Source organism: Haematobia irritans, chromosome 2, assembly GCF_050003625.1.
Source record: "Haematobia irritans isolate KBUSLIRL chromosome 2, ASM5000362v1, whole genome shotgun sequence".
Classification (NCBI taxonomy): Eukaryota; Metazoa; Arthropoda; class Insecta; order Diptera; family Muscidae; genus Haematobia; species Haematobia irritans.
The window spans coordinates 219066488-219090159 of NC_134398.1; the positions used below are offsets into that span (position 1 = coordinate 219066488).

Here is a 23672-nt window from a genome sequence, read left to right on the forward strand (position 1 = left end):
TAACAACCATGCAAAAATTGGTCCACATCGATTCATAATTATATATAGCCCCCATATAAACCGATACCCAGATTTGGCTTACGGAGTCTCTAAGAGAAGCAAATTTCATCCAATACGGTTGAAAATTGGAACATGATGTTGGTATATGGTCTCTAACAACCGTGCCAGAATTGGTCCATATCGGTCCATAATTATATATAGCCCCCTTTTATAAAACGATTCCCAGATTTGGCTTGCGGAGTCTCTAAGAAAAGCAAATTTCATCCAATCTGGTTGAAATTCGGAACATGGTGTTAGGCAGCTAACAACCGTACCAACATTGGTTCATATCGATCTATAGTTTTATATAGCCGATCTCCAATCACACCAAAAAATTGGTCCATATCGGTTCATAATCATGGTTGCCACTCGAGCCAAAAATATTCTACCAAAATTTTATTTCTATAGAAAATTTTGGGAAAATTTTATTTCTATAGAAAATGTTGTCAAAATTTTATTTCTATAGAAAATGTTGTCAAAATTTTATTTCTATAGAAAATTATATACGTATTTAATCGATCTTTTTTGATTTAATATATTCCACTTCCAATTTAGAAGACGGTGTTAGGAGGTTTTAAGATATCTTGCCATCGTTTTATGATATCTGGCAGTGTTTAGAAGAAGTTTCTACGCAATCCATGGTGGAGGGTACATAAGCTTTGGCCTGGAAAAAATTTGACGAAAATTTCACGAAAAAAAAATCCACAGAAAAAAATTTCACGAAAAATTTTCCAATTAAAAATTTAATTGGTTAAACAAATTTTTTATTTATTTATTTATTAAACTTATAGTAAATAAAAGAATAATAGAGAAAAATCTAGCATTAGCTACTTAGGCTATCAGCTAAACAGCTTGGAGTTATATGAAAGGATGATGTACAGTGGGAGTAAAGATGAATAAGTGCTAAGTGGATTTGTAAAAGGAAAATTCCTAGATGTTATCTCCATAAGGAGTTAGCATAAAGGGCCCAAAATTGAGTTGTCTGTCCCAACCAGATCTATACTAAAGGCTGTGGAAAGGTTCATTCACCCGAAGATAAGAAATAACATTTTGAGAAAACTTCCTTTAGAAATAAAATTTTGACGAAATTTTCTATAGAAATAACATTTTTCCCAAATTTTCTATAGAAAAAAAAATTTTGAGAAAAATTTCTATAGAAATAAAGTTTTGAGAATATGTTCTATGGAAATAAAATTTTAACAAAATTTTCTATGGAAATAACATTTTCACAAAATTTTTATAGAAATAAAGTTTTGAAAAAATTTTCAATAGAAATAAAATTTTGAGAATATTTTCTATAGAAATAAAATGTTGAACATTTGCACAAAATTTTTTATAGAAATGAAGTTTTGAAAATTTTTCATCATCATTTTTCAAATTCTTCTTTATTAATTTTATTTTTTAATACAATTCATTTAATGAGTTAATGAGTTTTGAAAAAAAAAATTCAATAGAAATAAAATTTTAAGACAATTTTCTATATAAATAAAATGTTGAAAATATTTTGTACAGAAATAAAATTTTGAGAAATTTTCTACAGAAATAAAATTGTATTCTATATAAATAAAGGTTCTATATAATTAAATAAATGTTCTATATAAATAAGATATTTAACAATATTTTCAATAAAAATAAAATTTTGACAAAATTTTCTATAAAAATTTTTATTTAAGTTTGGAAAAAAACTTTTCTATAGAAATAAATTTTTTACAAAATTTTCTATAGAAATTAAATTTTAACAAAATTTTCTATATAAATAAATTTAGAGAAAATAAAATATGTTGATAAAATTTTCTATAGAAATAAAATTTTTTATAGAAATAAAGTTTTGAAAAAATTCCAATGGAAATAAAATTTTAGAAATAAAATGTTGAACATTTTCACAAATTTTTTTATAGAAATAAATTTTTGAAAAAAAAAATCAGTAGAAACAAAATTTTGAGACAATTTTCAATAGAAATAAAATGTTAAAAAAAAATTTAGTACAAAAATAAAATTTTGAGAAATCTTCTACAGAAATAAAATTTTTAGGAAATTTTCTATATAAATAAAATATTTAATAAAATTTGCTAATGAAATAAAATTTTAACAAAATTTTCTATAAAAATTTTTATTTAAATTAAAAAAAATCTCTAGAGAAAATAAATAATAAAATGTCGATAAAATTTTCTATAGAAATAAAATTTTTACAAAATTTTCTATACAAATAAAATTTTGAGGAAGTTTTCTATAGAAAAACATTTTTCCCAAATTTTCTACAGGAATAAAATTTTGAGAAAATTGCCTATAGAAATAAAATTTTTACAAAATTTTCTATCGAAATAATATTTTCACAAAATTTTTATAGCTATAAAGTTTTGAAAAAAAATTCAATAGAAATAAAATTTAGAGAATATTTTCTATAGAAATAAAATGTTGAACATTTTCACAAAAGTTTTTATAGAAATAAAGTAAAAAAAAAAATCAATAGAAATAAAATTTTGAGACAATTTTCTATAGAAAAAAAATGTTGAAAAAATTTGGTACAGAAATAAAATTTTGAGAAATTTTCTACAGAAATAAAATTTAGTTCTGTATAAATAAAGGTTCTATATAATTAAATAAATGTTCTATATAAATAAAATATTTAACAAAATTTTCTATAGAAATAAAATTTTTACAAAATTTTCTATAGAAATTAAATTTTAACAAAATTTTCTATATAAATAAATTTAGAGAAAATAAATAAAAAATAAAGTGGTGATAAAATTTCCTATAGAAATAAAATGTTTACAAAATAAAAATAAATAAAAAATAAAATGTTGATAAAATTTTCTATAGAAATAAAATTTTTATAGAAATAAAGTTTGGAAAAAAAATATTCAATAGAAATAAAATTTTAGAAATAAAATGTTGAACATTTTCACAAAATTTTTATAGAAATAAATTTTTGAAAAAAAATTAATAGAAATAAAATTTTGAGACAATTTTCTATAGAAAAAAAATGTTGAAAAAATTTGGTACAAAAATAAAATTTTGAGAAATTTTCTAAAGAAATAAAATTTTCAGAAAATTTTCTATATAAGTAAAATATTTAATAAAAATTGCTATAGAAATAAAATTTTAACAAAATTTTCTATAAAAATTTTTATTTAAATTTGAAAAAAAAAACTTTTAGAAATAAAATTTTTGAGAAAATTTCATTTAAAAATAAAATTTTCATAAAATTTTCTATAGAAATAAAATTTTTACAAAATTTTCTATAGAAATAAAATTTTGAAAAAAAAATCATTTTGAGAAAATGAATAAAAAATTAAATGTTGATAAAATTTTCTATAGAAATAAAATTTTTACAATTTTTTTTTATAAATTCAACATCATTAAAATTATTAAACCTTAAAACAAGACTTTTTAAATTTGGTAGACTTGGTAGATATTTTCACAAAAAAAAAATTAATAGAAATAAAATTTTGAGACAATTTTCTATAGAAAAAAATGTTGAAAAAATTTGGTACAAAAATAAAATTTTCAGAAATTTTCTAAAGAAATAAAATTGTCAGAAAATTTTCTATATAAATAAAATATTTAATAAAATTTGCTATAGAAATAAAATTTTAACAAAATTTTCTATAAAATTTTTTATTTAAATTTGAAAAAAAATCTTTTAGAAATAAAATTTTGAGAAAATTTCCTTTAAAAATAAAATTTTCAGAAAATTTTCTATAGAAATAAAATTTTTACAAAATTTTCTATAGAAATAAAATTTTGACAAAAATTTCATTTTGAGAAAATGAATAAAAAATTAAATGTTGATAAAATTTTCTATAGAAATAAATTTTTTACAATTTTTTTTATAAATTCAACATCTTTAAAATTATTAAACCTTAAAACAAGACTTTTTACATTTGGTAGATATGGGGTAAACTTTTCTTGAAATTTTGGTAGTAGTAAATAGAAATATTGAAAATATTCCTTTTTTATAAATGCTCATTCATACAGAGTTCATAGAAATAAAAAGCAATAAACTTTTGTTTAGTGAAAATGAAAAATCAATTTATAAAAAAAAGAAACAAAAAAAATGATTCCCTTATAAAAAAAAAAAACTCTAATTTATTGTAAAAATGAGTGGGTCTTATATATGTGAATATTTATTTGCTTTATTCATAATGAGTGACATTAATCAAATGACTCAAAGATTCCCCCAAAATGAGGGCCATCATTCAAACAACAAAAGAGAATATAAACAAACCAACGAAAAATCACCAGCAACACTTAAAAATTTTCACCGAAAAATTTATGACCAATAAATAGATTTTTAGTGGGAATCAATTCCTTTGAAAATAAGATAATTGTAAAACAAACGTATAGATGTTTGCTTGATGTTTGGCGATCAGTTTAGATATATGAGTACGTAGGCGTATACGTATTAGCATTTCCCTTGTAATCATTTTGTGTAACTCATACGCACCCCATGATAGGATTTTTTCAAATTCAAATTGCAATTACGCCATATCAACAACATTGTTTATAATTTCGTCTATTATGAAAATAAATAAATGAAAGATATACGATTCCAATACAATCATCACAAAATAAGTGCTAAGATGTATTGCATTAAATTGCCAGAGCAAAAAATAGAAATAATTTGAAAAAAAAACATACAAAAGAAATTCGGTTACTGAATGCAAGACAAGACTTTTGAGAATTCTTCTGGAATATGTCACAGTCTTGTGGTTAATCTGTTGCATGGGACTCTTTAGAGTGCAATTCCATTTAACCAATAACAATGAGACAATATTTCTGAAAATTTCAGACAGAAATTAATAATTTTATTTTTATGTTATCAAAAATTATCTGGTTCTCGAACGGAACTAATGTCTTTAAAATAAATAAATTTTAATTGAAAGTTACAAAAGCTCATTGAATTAAGGACACACATCCTTGAAATTGGCGTCCGCCTGTTAACTTATGGCGCTCATTCAATACAAAAGTCAAATATTTTTAAAAAATATCAAAAATATATTTTTTTGTACCCTGCGCCACACTGTGGAACATGGTATTATATGTTAAGTTAGTGCATATATTTGCAACACCCAGAAGGAGACGAGATCGACACATGGTGTCTTTCGCAAAAATGCTCAGGGTGGGCTCCTGAGTCGATATAGCCATGTCCGTCTGTCCGTGAACACATTTTTGTAATCAAAGTCTAGGTCGCAGTTTTATTCCCATCGACTTCAAATTTGGCACAAGTATGTGTTTTGGCTGAGAATAGAACCCTATTGATTTTGGAAGTAATCGGTTCAGATTTAGATATAGCTCGCATATATATCTTTCGCCCGATATAGACTTATACGATCCCAGAAGCCAGAGTTTTACCCCAATTTAGTTGAAATTTTGCACGAGGAGTACAATTAGTAGTGTAGTCAAGTGTGCCAAATTTTATTGAAATCGGTTCAGATTTAGATATAGCTCCCATATATAGCTTTCGCCCGATATGGACTAATATGGTCCCAAAAGCCAGAGTTTTGGCCCAAGTTGGTTGAAATTTTGCACAGGGAGTAAATTTAGCATTGTAGCTATGCGTGCCAAATTTGGTTGAAATCGATTCAGATTTAGATATAGCTCCCATATATATTTCGCCCGATATGAACTAATATGGTCCTAGAAGCCAGAGTTTTGGCCCAATTTGTTTGAAATTTTGCACTAGGAGTACAATTAGTAGAGCAGTTAAGTGTCCAAAATTTGATTGAAATCGGTTCAGATTTTGATATAGCTCCCATATATATCTTTCGCCCGATATGGACTAATATGGTTCTAATAGCAAGAGTTTTGGCCCAATTTGGTTGAAATTTTGCACAGGGAGTAGAATTAGCATTGTAGCTATGCGTGCCAAATTTGATTTAAATCGGTTGAGTTTTATATATAGCTCCCATATATAGCTTTCGCCCGATTTACACTCATATGACCACAGAGGCCAATTTTTTGCTCCGATTTAGTTGAAATTTTGCACAGAGAGTAGAGTTAGCATTGTTGCTATGCGTGCCAAATTTGGTTGAAATCGGTTCAGATGTAGATATAGCTCCCATATATATGTTTTTCTGATAACGACAAAAATGGTCAAAATACCAACATTTTCCTTGTAAAATCGACACTGCTTAGTCGAAAAGTTGTAAAAATGACTCTAATTTTCCTAAACTTTTAATACATATATATCGAGCAATAAATCATAAATAAACTTTTGAGAAGTTTCCTTAAAATTGCTGCAGATTTAAATGTTTCCCATATTTATACCCTTCACCACTACTGTGTACCACAGGGTATAATAAGTTTGTGCATTTGTATGTAACGCCAAGAAGGAAAAGTCTGAGACCAATCGTTTAGTATACCGATCGTCTTAGAATTAAATTCTGAGTCGATTCTGCGATATCCGTCTGTCTGTCTGTCCGTCCGCCCGTCTGTCTGTATATGTGATTTTGTGCACAAAGTACAGCTCGCAATTTAAGTCCGATCGTCCTTAATTTTGGTATGGGGTCTATCTTCGGGTCAAAGATAATCGCTATTGATTTTGGAAAAAAATCGTTTCAGATTTATATATAGCTGCCACATATATTTATCACCGATTTGATCATAATTCACGCATTTATGAACCGATCTTCTTCAAATTTTGTACATCTGAATATTTTATGAGTCACGTAAAACCTGCTAAACATCAGCTAAATCGGTTCAGAGTTAGATATAGCTACCATATATATCTTTCGTCCGATTTGGACTTATAAGGCCTCAAAAGCCAGAATTTTACCCTGATTTGCTTCAAATTTGGCACAAGGAGTACGTTTAATAATATTGTTAATTGTGCCAAATTTGGTTAAAATCGGTTCAGATTTAGATATAGACCCCACATATATACCTTTCGTCCGATTTGCACTTATATGGCTTCAAAAGCCAGAATTTTACCCTAATTTGCTTCAAATTTAGCACAAGGAGTACGTTTAATAATATTGTTAACTGTGCCAAATTTGGTTAAAATCGGTTCAGATTTAGATATAGCTCCCATATATACCTTTGGTCCGATTTGCACTTATATGCCTTATAAAGCAAGAATTTTACCCTGATTTTCTTCAAATTTAGCACAAGGAGTACGTTTAATAATATGGTTAACTGTGCCAAATTTGTTTGAACTCGGTTCAGATTTAGATATAGCTCCCATATATATATTTCGTCCGATTTGCACAAAAGCCAGAGTTGAAGCCTGATTTGCTTCAAATGTTGTATATATACGCTGAGTAGAATATTTCATATTTTAGACCCATTTTCAATGGGAGTTTCCTTCAGTTGACTCGATAGTTTCCACAGGATGGGGGGTATATTAACCATAGGATGGGGGGTATATTAACTTTGTCATTCCGTTTGTAAAACATCGAAATATTGCTCTAAGACCCCATAAAGTTATATATTCTGGGTCGATCTGAGCATGTCCGTCCGTCCGTCCGTCCGTCTGTTGAAAACACGCTAACTTCCGAACGAAACAAGCTATCGACTTGAAACTTGGCACAAGTAGTTGTTATTGTTGTAGGTCGGATGATATTGCAAATGGGCCATATCGGTCCACTTTTACGTATAGCCCCCATATAAACCGACCCCCAAATTTGGCTTGCGAGGCCTCTAAGAGAAGCAAATTTCATCCGATCCGGCTGAACATGGTGTTAGTATATGGTCTCTAACAACCATGCAAAAATTGGTCCACATCGGTCCATAATTACATATAGCCCCCATATAAACCGATCCGCCGATTTGGCTTGCGAGGCCTCTAAGAGAAGCAAATTTCATCCGATCCGGCTGAAATTTGGTACATGGTGTTAGTATATGGTCTCTAACAACCATGCAAAAATCGGTCCACATCGGTCCATAATTATATATAGCCCCCATATAAACCGATCCCCCGATTTGGCTTGAGAGGCCTCTAAGAGAAGCAAATTTCATCCGATCCGGCTGAAATTTGGTACATGGTGTTAGTATATGGTCTCTAACAACCATGCAAAAATTGGTCCACATCGGTCCATAATTATATATAGCCCCCATATAAACCGATCCCCCGAGTTGGCTTGCGAGGCCTCTAAGAGAAGCAAATTTCATCCGATCCGGTTGAAATTTGGTACATGGTGTTGGTATATGGTCTCTAACAACCATGCAAAAATTGGTCCACATCGCTCCATAATTATATATAGCCCCCATATAAACCGATCCCCCGATTTGGCTTGCGAGGCCTCTAAAAGAAGCAAATTTCATCCGATCCGGCTGAAATTTGGTACATGGTGTTAGTATATGGTCTCTAACAACCATGCAAAAATTGGTCTACATCGGTCCATAATTATATATAGCCCCCATATAAACCGATCCCCCGATTTGGCTTGCGAGGCCTCTAAAAGAAGCAAATTTCATCCGATCCGGCTGAAATTTGGTACATGGTGTTAGTATATGGTCTCTAACAACCATGCAAAAATTGGTCCACATCGGTCCATAATTATATATAGCCCCCATATAAACCGATCACCAGATTTGACCTCCGGAGCCTCTTGGAAGACCAAAATTCATCTGATTCACTTGAAATTTGGTACGTGGTGTTAATATATGGCCTCAAACTACCATGCAAAAATTGGTCGAAATCGGTCCATAATTATATATAGGCCCCATATAAACCGATCCCCAGATTTGACCTCCAGAGCCCTTTGGAAGAGCAAAATTCTTCCAATTCGGTTGAAATTTGGTACATGATGTTAGTATATGGTATCCAACAACCATGCAGGAATTGGTTCATATCAGTCCATATTTATATATAGCTTTATATAACAACCATGCAAAAATTGGTCCACATCGCTCCATAATTATATATAGCCCCCATATAAACCGATCCCCCGATTTGGCTTGCGAGGCCTCTAAAAGAAGCAAATTTCATCCGATCCGGCTGAAATTTGGTACATGGTGTTAGTATATGCTCTCTAACAACCATGCAAAAATTGGTCTACATCGGTCCATAATTATATATAGCCCCCATATAAACCGATCCCCCGATTTGGCTTGCGAGGCCTCTAAAAGAAGCAAATTTCATCCGATCAGGCTGAAATTTGGTACATGGTGTTAGTATATGGTCTCTAACAACCATGCAAAAATTGGTCCACATCGGTCCATAATTATATATAGCCCCCATATAAACCGATCACCAGATTTGACCTCCGGAGCCTCTTGGAAGACCAAAATTCATCTGATTCACTTGAAATTTGGTACGTGGTGTTAATATATGGCCTCAAACTACCATGCAAAAATTGGTCGAAATCGGTCCATAATTATATATAGGCCCCATATAAACCGATCCCCAGATTTGACCTCCAGAGCCCTTTGGAAGAGCAAAATTCTTCCAATTCGGTTGAAATTTGGTACATGATGTTAGTATATGGTATCCAACAACCATGCAGGAATTGGTTCATATCAGTCCATATTTATATATAGTTTTATATAAACCCATCCCGAGATTTGGTTTTGGAGCCTCTTGGAGAAGCAAAATTCATCCGATCTGATTGAAATTTGGTACGTGGTGTTAGTATATGATTTCAACAACCATGCCAAAAGTGGTCCATATCAGTCCATAATCATATATAGCCCCACAAACCGATCCCAAGATTTGGTTTTGGAGCCTCTTGGAGTAGCAAATTTCATCCGAGTGAGTTGAAATTTGGTACATTGTGCTAGTATGTGGTCGTTAACAACCATGTCTAACTAGGTCCATATCGGTCTATAGTTATATATATATCCCTCAGATAAATCGATTTCCAATCACACAAAAATTGGTCCATATCAAGTTCATAATTGTATATAGCCCCCATATAAGCGACCTCCATATTTCAATTCTGGCGATGTTAAGGAGTTTTAAGATACCACAACCCAAGTATTTCAATTGTGGATGACAGTCTTTAGTAAAATTTCTATGCAATCCATGGTGGAGGGTACATAAGCTTCGGCCTGGCCGAACTTACGGCCGTATATACTTGTTTTTTTTTTTATATCAATTTCATTAATATGGTGAAAATGCAATTTCAATAAAATTCCTACGATGCGTATGAGTTATAGATATTTTGAATGTTGAAATCATAAAACGTATACGCCAACGTTGCAGCCATCCCCTAAAATATGGACTTTGCCAATAAAGGAGCATTCAATAACATGAATCGGGATCCAATATTGAAGGTTTTTTTTAATTTTCTACAATTAGAACGCCAAGCGAAACCCCCTTTTGCAGCCACTCATGAGTACAGGGATATACCCCCATGAGAAATTATAATACCTGGTCTGTGGTATGTATTTGGCTCTCCTTATTGGAGAAAGGATAAAAGTCATCAGATACACAGATGAAATGGCTCAAGTGGCAAACAGAAGAAGAGGACAATAATGGACCATTTTGGTAGTCAAACTATTTTTGACAAATGTCCCTGTACCCTGTGTTCTTGGAGTTTTGTAGCACAACTAAATCAAAACCTAATTTCCTCGAAATCTTCTTTGGGGTTTCCATTCATCTTGTGGTTGTTAGAAATTTTATTTCCATCAAAATAGAAAACCAATATTTCAACGTTGAGCTTTCATTTACCGGCAATTTATCTCATGAAAATAAATTCTCACCAAAAAAATTTATGACAATTTATGATCATAATATTTTCTGTAGAATTTATTAAAGATTTTGTTTATATTTCACCACTTGGACTTTGTTTGATGCGCCACAAAATTCCACCATACAATTTACTGAATCATTTGATCACCGTCCCTCGTAAATAAGGCAACACAATAGCAAAGTCACAGCTCATTTTTACGGCTAAACAGTGACTATGCATTCACACGAGAGAAAAAAGAAACTAACCACACATTGTTTTTTTTTTTTTTTGTAACAAAAAAAATCCATTTCCTTCCTGCTGTTGATGGGGATTTTATATTTTGTTGCCTTCATTATTATTTAAATCTAGTGCATTTGATGCTAATGAAAGACATCAAACGTTCGAGGATTATTGACTCATCTCTTAAGACAATCAAATACAATAGCATTCACACACATTAGCTTTGAGATAATTTTCCTTTCGTTCTCATGGATACAAGATTTTAATTATCCAGTAACACAAAAAAAAATATTTAGATTTTTTATAGCATCTTAATTCATACTAATCTTGATGATGCCACTGATGACGATAATGGTGATGTAGATGTGATGTGGCAAATGATAATGAAACAACAACAACGACGACGACCACTACTATTTGCTGGCACCTACATGCGAATGTGTTTATATTCTTCCATGTGTACCTGATGCTGTTGTGGCTTTTGATTTTTCTAGATATCTTCCAATAGCAAACAATTAAATTTTAATTTATAAAAGTTTATAAAATTTCAAATTCATGGAATCTTAAATGAGCTAACCTCCTGTGTTGTGTTCTGTTTTTTTTTTCGTTTTTGCTGCGGGTTGCATGTGTGAATGTATGTGATTAGGACAACGTTAATACGCATTAGAAGAGTCTTTGTGCTATTGTTAGTGCCTGATCTGGAGTGCCAACAACATTCACCACACAACAAAACAATAACAACATAATTTTGTGGCACTTTGTCTTAACTGATGGATTTATAGACTATGTTGAAAGTGATGGTATTACTGCAATAGAGACACTGAGAGAGAGAGAGAGAGCGAGAGGGAGTATTCTCTTGTGCGAGCAAGAGAGTAGAAAATTTCGTATACTCGTAAATTAAGGAGTTTTTATTCACCACTATTAACTCCCCCCCACACGAAGTAAAAAATGTTTCTCTTTTCCTCTCACCTTAACCATAGGCGAGAAGCATAAATTACAAAACTGTAACAACCAGTGTTGCCAATGAAAATGTTTTCTATTGCCATCTTGCGAAAATGCAAATGTAAACAAATGTCATTGTTTGAACTCTTGGGGACCTAAACCCTTTAATGATTAACTGATTTGTTTGAATTGTTTGAGTCTTGACATATTTCTATGTCAAAACAAGTAAGGAAAGTCTAAAGTCGGGCAGGGCCGACTATATTGTACCCTCCACCACTTTGTAGATCTAAATTTTCGATACCATATCACATTCGTCAAATGTGTTGTGGGCTATATATAAAAAGGTTTGTCCCAAATACATACATTTAAATATCACTCAATCTGGACAGAATTTGATAGACTTCTAGAAAATCTATAGACTCAAAATTTAAGTTGGCTAATGCACTAGGGTGGAACACAATGTTAGTAAAAAATCTGAAGCAATTTTAAGGAAACTTCGCAAAAGTTTATTTATGATTTATCGCTCGATATATATGTATTAGAAGTTTAGATAAATTAGAGTCATTTTTACAACTTTTCGTCTAAGCAGTGGCGAGTTTACAAGGAAAATGTTGGTATTTTGACCATTCTTGTCGAAATCAGAAAAACATATATATGGCAGCTATTTCTAAATCTGAACCGATTTCAACCAAATTTGGCACGCATAGCTACAATGCTAATTCTACTCCCTGTGCAAAATTTCAACTAAATCGGAACAAAAAATTGGTCTCTGTGGTCATATGAGTATAAATCGGGCGAAAGCTATATATGGGAGATATATCTAATTCTGAACCGATTTCAACCACATTTGACACGCATAGCTACAATGCTAATTCTACTCCCTTTGCAAAATTTCAACTAAATCGGAGCAAAAAATTGGCCTATGTGGTCATATGAGTGTAAATCTGGCGAAAGCTATATATGGGAGCTATATCTAAATCTGAACCGATTTCAACCAAATTTGGCACGCATAGCTACAATGCTAATTCTACTCCCTGTGCAAAATTTCATCTCAATCGGAGCAAAAAATTGGCCTCTGTGGTCATATGAGTGTAAATCGGGCGAAAGCTATATATGGGAGCTATATCTAAATCTGAACCGATTTCAACCAAATTTAGCACGCATAGCTACAATGCTAATTCTACTCCCTGTGCAAAATTTCAACTAAATCGGAGCAAAAAATTGGCCTCTGTGGTCATATGAGTGTAAATCGGGCGAAAGCTATATATGGGAGATATATCTAAATCTGAACCTAATTCTACTCCCTGTGCAAAATTTCAACTAATTCGGAACAAAAAATTGGCCTCTGTGGTCATATGAGTGTAAATCGGGCGAACGATATATATGGGAGCTATATCTAAATCGGAACCGATTTCAATAAAATTTGGCACGCATAGCTACAATGCTAATTCTACTCCCTGTGCAAAATTTCAATTAAATCGGAGAAAAAAAGATTGGCCACTGTGGTCATATGAGTGTAAATCGGGCGACGATATATATGGGAGCTATATCTAAATCGGAACCGATTTCAATAAAATTTGGCACGCATAGCTACAATGCTAATTCTACTCCCTGTGCAAAATTTCAATTAAATCGGAGAAAAAAAGATTGGCCACTGTGGTCATATGAGTGTAAATCGGGCGAACGATATATATGGGAGCTATATCTAAATCGGAACCGATTTCAATAAAATTTGGCACACTTGACTATACTACTAATTGTACTCCTAGTGCAAAATTTCAACCAAATTGGGGTAAAACTCTGGCTTCTGGGACCGTATTAGTCCATATCGGGCGAAAGATATATATGGGAGCTATATCTAAATCTGAACCGATTTCAATAAAATTTGGCACACTTGACTATAGCACTAATTGTCCTTCTTGTGCAAAATTTTAAGCAAACCAAAATCAATGGGATCTATTCTGAGTCAAAACACATACTTGTGCCAAATGTGAAGTCGATTGGACTAAAACTGCGACCTAGACTTTGATTACAAAAATGTGTTCACGGACAGACGGACATGGCTATATCGACTCAGGAGCCCACCCTGAGCATTTTTGCCAAAGACACCATGTGTCTATCTCGTCTCCTTCTGGGTGTTGCAAACATATGCACTTACTTATAATACCCTGTTCCACAGTGTGGCGCAGGGTATAAAGAGATGGGCCAAATGTTTTAGATTAATCTCTCGATGCTACATGAAAATCACATTCGTAAAGGGTGATTCTTTTGAGGTTAGGATTTTCATGCATTAGTATTTGACAGATCACGTGGGATTTCAGACATGGTGTCAAAGAGAAAGATGCTCAGTATGCTTTGACATTTCATCATGAATAGCCGAACGATCTGCCACAACGTCGAATTTTCAGTGAATGGGCCCTAGAAAAGTTGGCAGAAAATCCGCTTTTTTATCGACAAATTTTGTTCAGCGATGAGGCTCATTTCTGGTTGAATGGCTACGTAAATAAGCAAAATTGCCGCATTTGGAGTGAAGAGCAACCAGAAGCCGTTCAAGAACTGCCCATGCATCCCGAAAAATGCACTGTTTGGTGTGGTTTGTACGCTGGTGGAATCATTGGACCGTATTTTTTCAAAGATGCTGTTGGACGCAACGTTACGGTGAATGGCGATCGCTATCGTTCGATGCTAACAAACTTTTTGTTGCCAAAAATGGAAGAACTGAACTTGGTTGACATGTGGTTTCAACAAGATGGCGCTACATGCCACACAGCTCGCGATTCTATGGCCATTTTGAGGGAAAACTTCGGAGAACAATTCATCTCAAGAAATGGACCGGTAAGTTGGCCACCAAGATCATGCGATTTGACGCCTTTAGACTATTTTTTGTGGGGCTACGTCAAGTCTAAAGTCTACAGAAATAAGCCAGCAACTATTCCAGCTTTGGAAGACAACATTTCCGAAGAAATTCGGGCTATTCCGGCCGAAATGCTCGAAAAAGTTGCCCAAAATTGGACTTTCCGAATGGACCACCTAAGACGCAGCCGCGGTCAACATTTAAATGAAATTATCTCCAAAAAGTAAATGTCATGGACCAATCTAACGTTTCAAATAAAGAACCGATGAGATTTTGCAAATTTTATGCGTTTTTTTTTTTTTAAAGTTATCAAGCTCTTAACAAATCACCCTTTATTTTAAGGTAAAAATTCTTTGTGCTTTTGACCATATTTTCAGTGTAAATCAAGAATGGAAAAAAATTGTGTACCACACTTATTATTATACGACAGATTTAGGGTGTCTAAAAATGATACTAGTTAATCGGTTAATCGAATTTCTTCACAAAAGCCTAAATTGAAATGCGAAAACATTGGCATTTTTGGTTAATCTCAAAACCGGAGCTTGGACATCGGATAACCGGTCCCCTGTATTTCAATGAAATTGCTAAGTTGTCTTATGTTTCGAAACTTCTCATTACTTTTAATGTACATGCAAAACTGCTCTTCTAGAGATGAGCTAAATATTCACTTCGCCAGAAATTATTTTGGCGTCATATATAAAAATCCTTTGTTTTACTAATTTTTTGCAATAAATTTAAATTTTCTGAATTTTACTGTGTATAAAATACAATAAAAACAAATAAAATAAATCCGCTCCATGTCTCGAAAAGACGTGGAATTTGCTATAAAATATTATTATAGTATTAATCAAAACCCCTTTTCGTAGAGAAGTCGTTTTTTAAATTTTCTTTATTTTGTGAAATGAAATCTAAAATAACATCAGTTTCTGAGCCAATTTTGTATCACTTCCCGATGCAAAAAGATATTTTCCATAGCTTTTATGATTACACTGAGAAAAAAATGTAAACCTATGCAAACTAAACCTTTGGGAGCCACTGTGGTGCAATGGTTAGCATGCCCGCCTTGCATACACAAGGTCACGGGTTCGATTCTTGCTTCGACCGAACACCAAAAATTTTTCAGCGGCGGATTATCCCACCACAGTAATGCTGGTGACATTTCTGAGGATTTCAAAGCTTCTCTAAGTGGATTCACTGCAATGTGGAACGCCGTTCGGACTCGGCAATAAAAAGGAGGTCCCTTGTCATTGAGCTTAACATGGAATCGGGCAGCACCCAGTGATAAGAGAAAAGTTCACCAATGTGGTATCACAATAGACTGAATAGTCTATGTGGGCCTGATACATAGGGCTGCCACCTAACCTAAACTTTTGGGATTCGCAATTTCCACAATAATAATGTTAAGAACAGGTATGGAAAATGCGGTACTATAGTACGTTTTTCAATACCTTTTCACCCCGGTCAGTACCTCAACATTTGTCAAAAAATTTTTCCTATTCAAAATTTTGTCAAAATTTTATTTGTAAAGAAAACTTTGTTAAAATTTTATATCTATAGTAAATTTTGTCAAAATTTTATTACGGTGGAAAATTTTATTTCAGTAGAATATTTTATCAAAATTTTATTTCTATAGAAAAATTTGTCAAAATTTAATTTTTTCTGAAAATTTTGTCAAAAATTTATTTTTATAAAAAAAATTTGCCAAAATTTTATTTCTATAAAAAATTTGCAAAAATTTTATTTCTAAAAAAAAATATCAAAATTTTATTTTTATAGAAAACTTTGTTAAAATTTTATATGTATAGAAAATTGTATTTCGACAGAAAAGTTTATCAAAATTTTATTTCGATAGAAAATTTTGTCAAAATTTTATTTCAGTTGAAAATTTTGTCAAAATTTTATTTCAGTTGAAAATTTTGTCAAAATTGGATTTCTATAGAAAAATTTTGTCAAAATTTTATTTCTATAGAACATTTTGTTAAAATTTTATATCTATAGAAAATTATGTCAAAATTTTCTATAGATATAAAATTTTGTCAAAATTTTATATCTATAGAAAATTTTGTCAAAATTTTATTTTTATAAAAAAAATTGCCAAAATTTTATTTCTATAAACAATTATTTCTATAAACTTTCTATAGAAGTAAAATTTGGACAACATTTTCTATAGAAATAAAATTTTGACAAAATCTTATATAGAAATAACATTTTGACAAAATTTTTTATAGAAATAAAATTTTGACAAAATTTTCTATAGAAATAACATTTTGACAAAATTTTTTATAGAACAAAAATGTTGACAAAATTGTCTATAAAAATAAAATTATGGTAGATTATCTTTGACTCAATGGCAATCATGATTATGAACCGATATGGACAAAATTGACAAAATTTTCTATAGAAATAAAATTTTGGTAGATTATTTTTGACTCGACTGGCAACCATGATTATGAACCGATATGGACCAATTTTTGTGTGATTGGGGATCGGCTATATATAACTGTGGACCGATATGGACCAATTTTGGCATGTTTGTTAGAGACCGTATACCTACACCATGTACCAAGTTTCAACCGGATCGGATGAAATTTGCTTCTCTTAGGGGCTCCGCAAGCCAAATCTGGGGATCGGTTTATATGGGGGCAATATATAATTATGGACCGATGTGGACCAATTTTTGGCATGTTTGTTAGAGACCATATACCTACACCATGTACCAAATTTCAGTCGGATCGGATGAAATTTGCTTCTCTTAGAGGCTCCGCAAGCCAAATGTGGGGATCGGTTTATATGGGGGCTATATATAATTATGGACCGATGTGGACCATTTTTTTCAAATTTCAGCCGTATCGGATAAAATTTGCTTCTCTTAGAGGCTCCGCAAGCCAAATCGGGGGATCGGTTTACATGGTGGCTATGTATAATTATGGACCGATGTGGAGCAATTTTTGCATGGTTGTTAGAGACCATATACCAATACCATGTACCAAATTTCAGCCGGATCGGATGAAATTTGCTTCTCTTAGAGGCTCCGCAAGCCATATCTGAGGGTCCGTTTATATGGGGGCTATACATAGAAGTGGACCGATATGGCCCATTTTCAATACCATCCGAACTACATTAATAACAACTACTGGTGCCAAGTTTCAAGTCGATAGCTTGTTTCGTTCGGAAGTTAGCGTGATTTCAACAGACGGACGGACGAACGGACATGCTTAGATCGACTCAGAATTTCACCAAGACCCAGAATATATATACTAGACCTGTCCAGATTTCCAAAGTTCACATTTTTTAATGAGCACTTACAGTTAAAAAAATTGTGTTTTGAAAAATCTCATACATTTCCTGGACAGGTCTAATATATACTTTATGGGGTCTTAGAGCTATATTTCGATGTATTACAAATGACAAAGTTAATATACCCCCTACCTATGGTGGAGGGTATAACAATACCCAGCAAAAAAAATTTGGAAGTACTTCTAAAGGCACAACTTTAAAAGCACTTCCAAAAATGTCCTTCCAGAGATGTTCTTTATTTTAACTACGCAGGAAGTTCTTTAAATTTAATTTTTTATAACTGGCTTTTTTCATACTTTTAAAGGGCAATTTTAACATCTTTTATTTCAAATATGTTAAAAACAGGGTAAGGATTAATAAAATGGTAGAAATTATTTAAATTTTGTCGAAAATTTTTTTTTAATTCATTCTAAAAAAATTGCGAAATTTTGTGGTCAAGGGTTTCAGACAATTAAAAAATCAAAAAAAAAATTAATAATTATTTAATTATTTGTCAAAATACCACAATTTTTTTTAATTCACATCCAAAACACTGAATTCGGATCACATCTAAAGAAGTGATGCATATTCAGTGCAATGGATGTTAAAATAGTGGACATCCATCCTATGACAAGCCCATGTTAAATTCATCGCTTCTGTGCCAATTTTGCACCACTTCCGGATCCAAAAATAGCTTTTTACTACTTTTTTGGCGACGCTTTTTTTGCTGGGTACTTGTTATAATTTTAATAGATTCCAATCAGAGAAGCCTTTGTAAATTGCATTTTGTTTTTGTTTTTTTTTTTTTTTTGTCAAATACTGACAATTTTATTCTTTCTTTATTTTACTCAACTAGAACCTAGTGATTGGAAGATTTCATTTTCAAATTTCTAAAAGATGTCTGATGAAAAGCAGTCCTCTAACAAATTCAAGTATCCCAAGGAAATGGAGAAGTTCGTAAAGTTCGGACAACCTGTAGACTGCACGTTTTTGGTTGGACCAGATATAAAATGCGCCGACGTGATTGAAGGCCATAAGTTTATTTTTGCGACCGCATCTCCTGTTTTCGAAGGCATGCTTTTTGGTGAATTTAAGGAAAAAACCAGTCCCTTTGAGATTCATATCCCAGACGAAGATCCGGACGCTTTTTACAATTTACGCTATTTACTATATCATGTTGATGCTCTAAGATCGTATAGTGTAATTCAGCTTATGGATCTGTACCATGTTTGTGACAAATATCAGATGGAGAACCAAACTGCGAGGATTTCTGATGAACTTAAATTACGCTCTAAAGACATACCGTCGAAGGAAATAAATATTGTCCTCTCTTTTGCAATGGATTATCAATTGATTGACCTGCTTAGCCATATTTGGAGACGAATCAATGAATTATCTTGGCCTTCTGATAATATTGACGTTCTAAAGCCAAATCAATTCATAATGTACACAAGCAGATGGGTGTGGTCACGAATTAAAGCGCTTTTGGCTTTAACACTCATATATAAGAAAATATAGCCAAAATAAGTTTTTCAAAAAAAAATTAATTTTTTGAGGATTTTCATCGAAATTTTGATTTTTTGAGATATTCCGGAATTAGATTTCTTTGGCTCTAGGATGCATACTATAGAGATATGGCCAAAATAAAGTTTCCATATGAAGATTACATTTTTTTGAGGGATTTCATTGCAATTTTGATTTTTTGCGAGTGGTCACGAATTATAACCCTTCTGGCGTTTGGACGAATATTTAAGGAGATACGGCAAAATATGTTTTTTTTTATATAAAAATTTAAAATTTTTGAGGATTTTCATCGAAATTTTAATTTTTTATACCCTCCACCATAGGATGGGGGTATATTAACTTTGCCATTCCGTTTGTAACACATCGAAATATTGCTCTAAGACCCCATAAAGTATATATATATTCTGGGTCGTGGTGAAATTCTGGGTCGATCTGAGCATGTCCGTCTGTCTGTTGAAATCAAGCTAACTTCCGAACGAAACGAGCTATCGACTTGAAACTTGGCACAAGTAGTTGTTATTGATGTAGGTCGGATGGTATTGCAAATGGGCCATATCGGTTCACTTTTACGTATAGCCCCCATATAAACGGACCCCCAAATTTGGCTTGCAGACCCTCTAAGAGAAGCAAATTTCATCCGATCCGTCTGAAATTTGGTACATGGTGTTAGTATATCGTCTCTAACAACCACGCAAAAATTGGTCCACATCGGTCCATAATTATATATAGCCCCCATATAAACCGATCCCCCGATTTGGCTTTCGGAGCCTCTAAGAGAAGAAAATTTCATTCGATCCGGCTGAAATTTGGTACATGGTGTTAGTATATGGTCTCTAACAACCATGCAAAAATTGGTCCACATCGGTCCATAATTATATATAGCCCCCAAATAAATCGATCCCCAGATTTGTCCTCCGGAGCCTCTGGGAGGAGCAAAATTCATCCGATCCGGTTGAAATTTGGAACATGGTGTTAGAACATGGTCACTAACAAACACGCAAGAATTGCTCCATATCGCTCTATAATTATATATAGCCCCCATATAAACCGTTCCCCAGATTTGATCTCCGGAGCCTCTTGGAGGAGCAAAATTCATCCGATCCGGTTGAAATTTGCAACGTGGTGTTAGTATATGGCCGCTAATAACCATGCCAAAATTGGTCCATATCGGTCTATAGTTATATATAGCCGATCCCCAATCACACAAAAATTGGTCCATATCGGTTCATAATCATGGTTGCCACTCGATCCAAAAATAATCTACCAAAATTTTATTTCTATAGAAAATTTAGTCAAAATTTTATTTCTATAGAAAATTTAGTCAAAATTTTATTTCTATAGAAAATGTTAAAATTTTATTTCTATAAAACATTTTGTCAAAATTTTATTTCTATAGAAAACATTTTGTCAAAATTTTATTTCTATAGAAAATTTTGTCAAAATTTTATTTCTATAGAAAATTTTTTCCAAATTTTATTTCTATAGAAATTTTTTTCCAAATTTTATTTCTATAGAAATTTTTTTCCAAATTTTACTTCTATAGAAAATGTTGTCAAAATTTCATTTTTATAGAAACTTTAAACTTAATTATATACTTATTTAATCGGCCTTTTTTAGTTTAATATATACGACGTATGGTCAATGTGGTATATATTACGGTATTAGGAAGTTTTAAGATACCTTGCCATCGGCAAGTGTTACCGCAACCCAAGTAATTCGATTGTGGATGACTGTCTTCAGTAGAAGTTTCTACGCAATCCATGGTGGAGGGTACATAAGCTTCGGCCTGGCCGAACTTACGGCCGTATATACTTGTTTTTTAATAACATTGTGTTTCATCCCAGGGCGCCAGCCGATTTAAATTTTAATTCTAGAGTTTTTGTAGAAGTATAAAAACTTGTCTCCATTAAAAGTATTTGTATCTGGAAATGAAAACCTTTATATAGATCCCAGCAAATTTGAAGTAGTTGAGATGGTAACACAAATGTTTGTCTACATAGTGGTGAAGGGTATAATATAGTCGGCTCCGCCCGACTTTAGACTTTACTTACTTGTTTTTGTATAATAAAGAGGGAATGCATTTTAATAAAGAGGAGATGCATTTTAAATTTCTCCAAACTCCATTGTACCATGATATGTTTCTCTGAGATTAACCAACAATTTTTTGCCAACATATGGGCAACACTGTTATCCAGCAACCGTTATTATAACAACAATACAGAAACTGGCCCTAAGGAACAATGTTAAGAATATGATGGTCAACCGCAACGAGCGATACGTTTACGGTTGCCCTAAACACGCACTCACACCATTATAGAATTAATACAAAGTGAGATATTTAGGAATGTGTGAAGTCAAGAAAAAAAATCCCTAAACAATGGTTGCCCTAGTATACAAGTGTAGCTGTCACCACCTTTGTTATTTCGTTGTGTTGCGAGTATTGGCCCTCTATTATGTGTGTGTGTGTGTGTGTGCGAGTGAGTGTGTCAAATGTGTTCCATGAATTACTCGTAAAATTTTTGTATACAACCTCATTTTTCATTACTGCATTAGTCTCTTCTCCTTTGTATTATAGATGGAAACTAGTTGTTGTTTATATATTTCCCAAAAAAAAAAACACACACACAAATTGTTTACTCTTTTGAAGATTATTTTTAAAAGAAGCAATTTTAATATCAATAAACAATAACATATGCACAGTAATATACATTGATTTTTCTTTTTTTTTTTTTGAAATAGCTTTGTATATTTATAATAATTGAGGATTTATGACAAACAAAAAAAAACTTTCATTTCATTAAAAATTTATGAACAGATGTTTAATTCTGGTGGACGGAGGAGAGTTGGGTGAAAGTAAAAGAATGTAGGTTTAATGTTATGTCTCCTCATTAATAAAATAAACTGCTCACTTTTTCATTGACACTAACACAGGGTAACAAATTAACTCACGTACTCACTCATACAACAAATATTCTTGATACACCCACAAAAAAGACCAACCAGCGATTTTACTACACAATAGAATTTTTTTTTTTGTTGGTTGGTTTTTTAGAGCTTGTTTTTTATATATTTTTAAAATCATAGCTCCTTTACGGTTTTCTTCTTACACTCTTAATTCAATTAAACGGAAACCACATATACACATACACACACACACGCACTTATTCATATATATGGCCATACGTATACGTATGTTAAGACTATGAGAACTGAAACACTGTCACTCCTTTTTTCCAAAAAAAAAAAAAACAGGAAAAACTTCATCGATTTTTCTTTCTATTGTGGTAACATTCTTGCTTTGCTTTCCATGCTAGTGGTTTAGTAAAACTCTTTTTCCATAACTTTGCTCATTTTGCATTCCACCCAAGGGGGCTTTTCTTTTAATTTTCATTTTTAATCTTTGGCATTGCATTAAAAATTCCATTTTTGCCCCATTCTTAGAATTATAAAAAAAACGCTAAAGTTAACCTCACAAAGTTGAGCTTTTTTTTTCTAGATTTTTGTGTCACTTAATTGTTAACTTTTCTTGGTGTTGTGGTGCGGCGCTGTGGTGGCTCGATGTAGTAGATATGTATCTACATACCTTTTGTTGCAACCTTCTTTCCTCTGGTTAAATGAAAATATATGTTTTTTTTGCGATATATTTTTTCTTATCTCAACCGTTTTTATTATATTCACCGTTAATTTTTATTACAAACAAAAACAAATATTTAAATTAAATTTAACAAAGGGAAAATAATAAGTTAATGTGATTTTTTTCTATTTCTTTTGTTTTTTTTTCTTTAATTTAGACTACAATTAGTTTGGATCGATTTTGAATTTCAAACAACAAAAAAAGAAGAATATATGCGTTTCCCTTGTTTTTGCCTTAATACACTCCCGAACTTTTTACTCAATCAAACACTTTACTAGTACTGACGATATATCGCTCTTTTTGGTTGATTGTATTCGAGGGAAAATAACAATTTTCCTTTTGGTTTTATCAGCTGCTTCTTCTTTCATCTCAAAAATACCAACACTCTCTCATATGGCTATGTGTACAAGCGCAGCACCACTTGAATAGCAAACGAACAAAACGAATGTTGAAAGAGAGCATAAGAGCCGAAGCGAAAAAGAAGCACAATCGTCTATGCAGAACACAGAGTCTTTTGTGTGTACAAGCATGCAAACATGCATTCTCT

At 32.1% G+C, this 23672-nt stretch overlaps 1 protein-coding gene across 1 annotated transcript in view; it reads right to left on the reverse strand.

Moving 5' to 3' along the window:
- Shaw (potassium voltage-gated channel shaker cognate w) overlaps nucleotides 1-23393 on the reverse strand; it is a 69630-nt gene extending 46237 nt beyond the window's left edge. The window contains exon 1 of the mRNA XM_075297459.1: nucleotides 23075-23393. The gene's annotated coding sequence lies outside the window, so the exon portion shown is untranslated. The remainder of the gene's footprint in view (nucleotides 1-23074) is intronic.
- Nucleotides 23394-23672: the final 279 nt, after the last annotated feature.